The following is a 10,090-nucleotide window of genomic DNA, read 5'->3' on the forward strand; positions in this document are numbered from 1 at the left end:
TCTCTCTCTCCCTCTCTTCTTCTTCTTTTTCTTCCTTAAAAGTGAAGTATGTATTTATTTTGTATATAGTTTAAGACGGAACTAAACAGTACTAGTGGTGCTCACAGAAAGGTCTTTCCGTCTTGAAAAATTTATAGACCTACGGTCTAGTGGACAGGATAGTAATTTAGCACTAAATAATTCATACACAATCAGCCACTATAGAGATCATGGGTCAGGATTCGATTCCCCGAAAAAACAGAAAGGCTTCAAGATTCAGGCACATTCCACCAAAAAACCATTGTGCCCCATCTGACCTAAGCAGTGACCTCTGTGCCTGAATGTTAGACGACTGTGGCAAGCCTTCCTTACATCCTAGATACATAAAGCAAGGGCTTGTGAGTTCATTCTTAAATACTTGTAGAGAACCTGGATTATATATATATATATATATATATATATATATATATATATATATATATATATATATATATATATATATATATATATATATATATATATATATATATATATATATATATATATATATATATATATATATATAAATATATATATAATTATCACCGATATATATATGTAAATGAACATATATATATATATATATATATATAACGTATATCGTTGAATATATATATATATCATTATATAAATCCCCTGTGTGTGTGTGTGTGTGTGTATGTGTCTGTGATCTAATACAGGTTGTAAAACGAAAAACTAGTGTATTTATTTGGTTTAGTTAAATTACGATTAAAAATGGACATCATGGTAATCCCAGAGACTTTTTAATATAAATCATATTTTGATAATAATAATAATAATAATAATAATAATAATAATAATAATAAATAATAATAATAATAACAACAACAACAACACATTTTCATACAAAATATCTGTTAAAGGAACGGCCAAACTAATAACTTTATCAAACCTCATAAATATAAGAGTAAAAAAAAACGACCTATGCTGCAAGTTCATATATTCATGGCGGACTCCCTACTATTTGAAATACTGAAACGTGCAACAGATCCTATGGGTCTGATGCAAGCTACAGTGGGCAATGGAAAGGGAAAAAAGCCTATGGGAAAACAGAGCTTGGGAGTGAATATCAAAACTTGACGGTGTTTTAGGAGGAAAACTCTAGATTGTGCGCTGAACCGGTTGAATTTCCAACGATTAAAATCTCAAGAACCGGAGAAATTAACTTGACTATTCAACATAAATTATTAAAATTCCATTTTTTCCTGAACTGTAATTATACGAAACAGCTTGTTACTGAAACGGTATATATTCAGTGACGAACAAGAATATCAGATCCATCCGACTCACTTCATAAATAATATAAATATTAAATAAATCATGCATGCCATGACCAGAATCGCTGCAACTGACAAGAATCCCGGAAAAACTTTCGATTCCAGTTTTTTCATGGAAAATCTTAATGTAAATATGTTTCCTGGACCAAACAGATAATCAGTTAAATACAAAACAGTACAACTTTCTAGGAATTAATTCGGACCAAAAGTTAAGTATAGCTTAGTTTAACCAGACCACTGAGCTGATTAACAGCTCTCCTAGGGCTGGCCAAAAGGATTAGACTTATTTTACGTGGCTAAGAACCAATTAGCTATCTAGCAACGGGACCTACAGGTTATTGTGGAATCCGAACCACATTATACCGAGAAATGAATTTCTATCACCAGAAATAAATTCCTCTCATTCTTCATTGGCCGGCCGGAGAGTCGAACGCGGGCCCAGCATTGTGCTAGCCAAGAACTGTACCGACCTGTCCAACGAGGAACTACTTCAGACCATAACTCTATTATTATTATTACTGCGTTTCCATCACATTTTTCCTTTGCTGGGTTAGACGAGAAATGAGTTCTCCCGTCTCTCTTATGCTCTCTGCTTGTTCTGCCTTAATTTCTGTGTAGCCTAGATCTTCCCTTATACCTTTTTTTCCATGAATTTCTGGGACTTCCTGATGGTCTTATTCCAGCTACTTAAACACTTGCCTCTTTTCTGACTAATTAATTCAGTTGTCTTCCATTCTCATCATATGTCCAAACCATCTAAATCTTTAAGATCTCAGCAACTTCCACGTTTGTAATAATTCGAATTTCTAGTCATTACTGTTGTAACGATAAAAAATTCACGTTTTACCATTTTTTCCTCTCTCTCTCTCTCTCTCTCTCTCTCTCTTTCTGTTTGTTTTCTCCTTCAGAGTAGAATACAATTACACCTCATCAAACCACATTAGGGGCTAATCCAATCGAACTCTTTAGTTAATGTGTGGCATTACTGAGGACTTCTTCCAATGCTTATCGTATTTTCAAGGACCAATATTCTTTTGAATAATACTGGTAAGCAAAGACTTGAGCGTGTTACTGGCAGGATATATATATATATATATATATATATATATATATATATATATATATATATATATATATATATATATATATATACTGTATATATAGTATATATATGAATATATATATACTATACTAAATACATATTATACTAAATTGCAGGCTTGGTAAAACTACTGATTTTACTAAAAAACGAAAAAAATTTGCTGATTTTACTGAAAAATAATAAAAATGGCTGATTTTATTAAAAAAATGGAAAAATTTTTAATTATGCAAAAAGTTAAAAGAAAATGTTTGAGTCACTGAAAGATAAAAGAAAATATAGATCTTTACTGAAAAAGACAGGAAAATGCAGATTTTAATTAAAGGTAAAAGAAAATGCAATTTTAATGATAGTTTAAAGAAAATTCTGATTTTACTGAAAGGTAAAAGAAAATGCAGATTTTACTGAAAGTTTAAAGAAAACTCTGATTTTGCTGAAAGGTATAAGAGAATGCTGATTTTACTGAGAGGTCATAGAAAATTCAGATTTTACCAAAAGATAAAAGGAAATATAGATTTTATTGAGAGGTGAAAAGAAATTCACATTTCGTTGAGATGTAAAAGGAAATATAGATTTTACTGAAAAGTAAAAGGAAACAGATTTTACTGAGAGGTAAAAGGAAATGTAGATTTTACTGAGAATTAAAAGGAAATATAGATTTTACTGAGATGTAATTGGAAATATAGATTTTACCGAGGGATAAAAAGGAAATGCTGATTCTGCTGAGAGATGAAAACGAAATTCAGAATTTGCTGTGGAGCAAATGATGCAGTTCTACCGGAGACAATTTTTGAAAATAAAAATTTTACATAATAATAAAATTGTTTTACCGCAGGATAAAAAAAATCTGATTTTATAATACAAAATATTTCCAATTCCGTAAAAAAAAAATCACTGCCAAAAAAAAAGAAACGCTGATTCTTTTTTAAAACAAAATCATTGATTTTACACTACAACAAAAGTGCAGATTTTACAAAAATGGACAAAAAATATGGCGCACGGGAAAAAATTATTTTATGAATGAATGAGAACCACCCGCATTCTGCTAAATATGAATAAGGAATTCTCTCCGGGACTATTCCTGTTAAAAACTGTTTTGTTATATTGCCAAACTTTTCACTTGATGAATATTGAAAGGGAGACGTGGTCGAACCTTTTTTTTCACTCCTTTTTTTTTTGTCCTCTTTTATGTATGTCGCGTTGCTTTGAAAAACAGAGAGAGAGAGAGAGAGAGAGAGAGAGAGAGAGAGAGAGAGAGAGAGAGAGAGAGAGAGAGAGAGAGAGGGTGGGGAATATTTGCCTCAACTTGGAGAATATCTGATTGGGAACGGTGAAGGTGGTCCAATCTTTATCCTATTTTTTTATTAAACTCTATATATGGTCACTCCTTTCGTGGATAGATAGACAGATAGACAGACAAGGAGTCAACCTGATCAACATCTGAAAGGCTGAACTTTGTTACTGATTTACTATAAATTACCTGAGAGAGAGAGAGAGAGAGAGAGAGAGAGAGAGAGAGAGAGAGAGAGAGAGGATTAACTCAATAAATGTCTGAAAGGGAATAAAAATCAAACTTTTTTGTTCCTTTCATCCATCATTAGTGGGGCAGGGGGAGTGGGGGGGGGGGTTGAGCGGGAGGTGTTGGCATGGTGAGGAGTCATCAGATTATTTTCCATGTGTCCAAATGCGCCATAACTTCCTCCCGTCGACTGATTTATTGATTGATTCCCCTTTGTTCCGTCGTCAATCGAGTGACCGGTTAAGGTCACTCACTGACCTTGACCAAGACGTCAGGTCAACGGGGTCAGGATCTGCTTCTCAAAATACCCCGTAATGGGGCTTTATATCCCAGTGCGCAATTGCCTGAAGTTCTTCTGACTTACGTTAATCTTTGTGCATTATAACTTGTGGACTCGGACCGTAAAAAATGACGGTAATATAAGAGAGGGTCGAGACGGTCCTTATATAGGGGTCAGAGAAGGGGAAGGTTGGCACTGGACTGGCTGTGGATTTTATCATATATAATGCATTTTATCATATATATATATATATATATATATATATATATATATATATATATATATATATATATATATATATATATATATATATATATATATATATATATATATCCCTTTGTAGACTCAACTTTATTTGTTATATTTCCCTACCTCTGTTTTTCACATACGTTTCCATTTTTATGTTTGTTACAACGATGGCCTACAAGTAATAAACTCTATGTTTAATTGATTGATGAAATTTAGGCTGTCAACCCAAGCACTGGGGCACTTTCGACCATTCAGCAATTAAGACAGTGACAAATGGGAGTTGGACTGGCTGGCCAACAAAATAAAAAGATCCAGAAAATGGAGGAAATGAAGTACAATAGTCTGAAGGTAGAAGTGAGGAAAAAACCAACAGTTGCACAAAGAAGTAATAGTGGCAGAAGTTGGACAGCAAGGCTGAAAAAGGAAGAGGGAATGGAGGTAAAGTAAAAAGCTAAAAAGTGGGTGCAGCTAATATAGGGGTCGAAAGGACTCTGCAAACACGCTTTAGTCATGCCTACACTTCACCACGTAAGGTGCACTGACGACATTACACCCCTACGGGGAAATCCATTTTTAGACTTCCCGTCGTTAACTCCGGGGTTGACTTCCGATACCAAAGACCCCTGGAAAAGTACGCAGAATGAAGCTACCTTAGTTAGTGGGTCCTGCTTAGTCCGAGCTTCGAGACGGTACGCAAAGTCTCAAAGGGTCGAGGGACTGGGCGTCTGAATCCTGTCACATGACAGTAGTATGAATAGAAGATTCTATATTCGTATACATGTTATAACCATAAACTTGAGCAAAAGATGTAAACGTAACATAAGCAATCTAACACCGATTAATCGATAATAAAACAAAAGTCACTCACTTGTACTAAGCAACCAAGAGAATAAACGGTCAAGTCCAATGTTCTCATATTAATCGAGGCTGATGACAATATTGCGTCATCCTACAATCAAGTCGTACCCTCTCCCCGACCTTGGACAATGATTGTCTTATCAGTGCCTGAAGAAACAAGAAGATCGGTACAAGTTTATCTAATGGAATATGACTTGCATTTACTCTATACGTATAGGTCTGGGTCCCACTTTCTGTGATACATTCTTATCTTGTTCTGAACATTAAATATTCATTTATCATGACTGTCGATACGGCTATGCTTTTCTGTTTATTCATTTGCGAAATAAATAAACAGTGAAAATGCGATAAACTGGTTTCGCTCTTGCCAAACCTGAAGCAGTTTTAGTTGTCAGATAACTTTCCTCCATTTCCTTTTACAAACACTTCGAATCCCTCTTTTGCGAGTGATTAAGAATAAATTGATGTTGTAACTACTACATAATTTTATGCACCAGAAAGGCTTTACATTTGTCATTACTGTAGAAGAAATCATAGCCAAAATAAATCTAAGTTTTCGAATAGAATACAATGAAATAAATACACACTAGAGGAGCTATTTACGGGCTGCTCTATGAGCAAGAGCCCGTGCTGGCATAAAGCCAGCTCAGTCAATAACAACAAGAGTAGCTGCCGCATCCTTTTAAAAATGCAGTGCATTAGTCCTAAGGAGTAATGTACACGCTCCTGAACACCAGCTTCTGTAACAACCCCAAAGATGCATCAAAAGCTAAATTCTTTTCCGAATGTTAGCAAATAAATAAATAAATAAATAAATAAATAAATAAATAAATAAATAAATAAATAAATAAATAAATAAATAAATAAATAAATAAATAAACCTTTATCTCTATCCCATTTGGCGACTTTGTTACGCATTCGTTGTTGATTCATTTGCAAAATAAATCAACAGTAAAATTAGTTGAAAACTGGCTGGAACTGGTCTGCTCTTTGACCTACATTTTTTTTTACAAACGAGAGAGCCCAGCATCCCACCCCTATGAGTTATGTATGTATGTACGTATGTACATACCTACAGAGAATATATCTGAACCGTGTCAGTTTGTTCATGATGTTTTGAATATATATGTATAGTAGAGGTGTATAGTAACCTCTACAATACGCATATTGTACTCGAAGTTATAGTGGACGAATGTATGACTTGTTTCTGTTGCTTAATTATATTTGTTTTTATGTACATTCTTTTGTTTGTTCATGATGTTTTGAATATATATGTATAGTAACCTCTACAATACGCATATTGTACTTGAAGTTATAGTGGACAACTGTATAACTTATTTCTGTTGCTTAATTATATTTGTTTTTACGTACATTCTTTTGCCAATAAAATAACTAACTATGCATGAATGTACGTACGTATGTATGTATGTTCTAGGTTAGAGCATCTGTTAGAGCATCTGTGACGCTGCTTGTGGCTCCGCTGGTCATCTGTCACCACTCTTAGTTCCTTTGCTTCTGTGCAGTTGTCATTTATCATGAGTTTGCACAGCCAGGGACACCAGGGCCCTCTAGGCCCCCTCCCAATCATCCCCCCACTTTTTGAAAACTTTCCTCACTATATTTATTTAATTACCAAGTTTATGTTGTGCCAGTTGTCTTTTTTTCCATTAAGGGACGTGGAGAGGAAATTGTTATGGCTACAGGATGGGGGAAGGGGTATTGTATTGTGAAGGGGGCTAGTAGGACTCGTCCTTTTCACGAAAAGAAAATTGTCTTTTCTTTTATATTTACTTTAACTGATTATATATACATAAAGTATATATAATCTATCTATATATCTATCTATATTATCTATCTATCTATCTATCTATATACGATGTATATATATCTATATGTATATATATTGAGCGTGTATATATATATATATATATATATATATATATATATATATATATATATATATATAATGCATATATAATCATGTCCGCACTTTTAAAACTGCTCTGAGGCCCTTTTTTTTTTTATTAAACATTCTATTTTACGGTGGCTGCTTGGTTTAGATGAAACGGGCATAAGTGTCCTAAGGTGTCAAAGGCAATAAGCGATCTGGTGTGGACCTCTTTACTCGGCTACACCAACCAGGACGATGAATGGTGTGTCATAGCTTCTGCATCAAGGCGTTCTGCAATCTTGGGTTTGATTTCCCTCCCCTGATGGTCTACTCAAACAGACTCTCTTCTCCTTTCCTGATTCCATCTGCTTTTGCTTCTTGTATGACCTACTTTTTTTATTGCTTTTATCAACTATTTTCATTCGGTTATAATCCTTCCCTTCTGTTATCACTGCTCTTTCCATGGGCATTCTATTTTGCGAAAGCTCAATGGGTCATTTAATTATTATAAATAATATAATTCAAAGCATGTCCACACTAATGTGAACCAAACTAAAACGGCATTAGCTTAATATGCGAGATTATCCAGGCATGCCCACATTAATATGAAGCAAACTGAAATGCCATTAGTTTAATGATTAAGGTTATACAGTTTCAGATTCTAAGCTCAGCTGTGAAACAGAAGGGAAGTAAATAGCAGAACATAAATAAGAAAGATCATAAGCACTTCTCCTCATCCCTGCATTGCATCACTCTAATCGTGCTCAAAAGGTCAGCCACACCTGTCATCTGTTAAATATATTCGCGTACTGTGTTTAGAGGTGCAAACTCTTCACTTGGTACAAAGGTCCCTCATGATCATCTCAGACATTTAAGGTTAAGCCACCCTGTTACCACTCATCTGAGGAGATACGCCGATTGCGTTATCGGGAATTTTGAAGGTTATCGCGTTTATGTTAAGAACATTAATGGTATTGATCTCTGCGGTCCTTTTAACCACATTCGAGGTCTGTCAGGTGAGTCAGCAAGCTTTCTTTTTTGTTTTAGATATAAAAGCAATGTGGTAAATATATGATTGGTGACGCTCTTCATTAGAAAAACATTAATTTGTGCTAATGAAATCATTCTTTTGATGAGCTCTTTCTGAGAATATTTCCCGTACCTATATTCTCGAAATGACTGGCAACTATCGGATGATATTATACGATAGGTCTCCAGAATTTTAGTCATTATTCGTTTGTAATGACTGCCAGTTTGTGACAAGATCAATCATTAATTAAATCTAAAAGGGCAAACGAAAGAGGACGGAAAAAACACAGTTCTTTGAGCTTTGTTAACATTTCTTCATCAGCAATAGCTTCAACGATGCTGTAGTTATGTTGTTCTGTATTTCTTACATTTTTTCGCCTCATTTACGATAAATTTAACTTGCAATGATGATAATGATTAACAATAATAATTTGGCTTTGATCGATAGCCTTAAACAATTAGCAATTACTTATACCAAAACAGCCTAAACTCTGTCAGTGGAGAGGGATGTCTTGATAACGCTGAATACCTGACGAGTTTGTTTAATCGATAACAGACTCTCGATGTTATCAGTGATATAACCCAATCACTATGACGATTTCAAAGATAGACAAAAATCTCAGAGTCCATTGTCCTCTCCTCATTAGTCTGCATAAGTGATCCGCTTACTCTGCAGTTCGTATATAAGTCTGTGAGTTTTAGTCAGTCTTTACCAGGGTTATGAGACCTTAAGATTGTGTTGTTTTGCATTGTCTACAAGATAGAAAAAAAGGTGGGTAGGGTGTTTAAGAAGGAGGCTAATAAGTGGTTCCTCGTGTAGTGATGTTACTTACAAGTGGAAAACATACTAAATAATTATGAAAAAACATACTTTAAAAAAACAGCCAAGCTGTGTGTGACGTTATAATACTCTTCTTGGTCAGTAGTGAAATAATATGCTTGAAACAAAATATGGATGTGAATAATACAAGATGTTTCCAGTGCTTGCTTGCTCTACAGCTCTAGAGAGAGAGAGAGAGAGAGAGAGAGAGAGAGAGAGAGAGAGAGAGAGAGAGAGAGAGAGAGAGAGAGAGAGAGAGACCACACACTGAGCTACCTCACTAACATATGCAAATATCATCAGATTCATTAAGACTTGTAATTCTTACCTTCTTCTGTTTCGATACTAAGGTCGTTACTCTCAGTCACACTCGAGTCACATCTGTTCAGCATTTTCCACATTTACTTAAAAGTGATCCGATGATACAACTTACTCACAAGCACCCTCACATAAGAAAAAGCTAGACACAAGCTAACCTGCAAAAAGAAAATAAAGAAAAAAATGTTACATAGAATAACAAAATGTTACAAAGCTTGTAATTAAAGATTAAATGTGCAGAAATTACTCATCACAAGGCATTCAAGTTTATGAATATAACTTACCTACATTGTACAATAGCTCATTACATGATATTTTTTTCAATATACATTGGCAAAAATACTTAATCCTAATCATAAAAATTCTGGGAAATATACGAAATTGTAAGCAAAATACGTGTGGTGTCATTTATGCATGAGAGAAAGTTTAAGTACTGCTTAAGAAGCAATGGATACAAATTTTACCTAAATAATCTTAGAAATCAGACTCAAAATTAATTAGTTTTATAGAACATATTACTACTGTTACACGCCTCAACGACTCCTGGGTCTCAGAGTTAAACAAACACGCCTTCAGAAAAATCTTTATCGGCTGATGGACGTGCAGTATAATGCAGCCGTAGTCTCTTTATCTTCAAGACCACTTTTACTGGATATTGAAAGTAAATTAGGACAAAGCAATATCTATTTTAACTTACCCCGAAAATTACTG

This window comes from Macrobrachium rosenbergii, chromosome 25 (assembly GCF_040412425.1).
Source record: "Macrobrachium rosenbergii isolate ZJJX-2024 chromosome 25, ASM4041242v1, whole genome shotgun sequence".
NCBI classification, from domain to species: Eukaryota; Metazoa; Arthropoda; class Malacostraca; order Decapoda; family Palaemonidae; genus Macrobrachium; species Macrobrachium rosenbergii.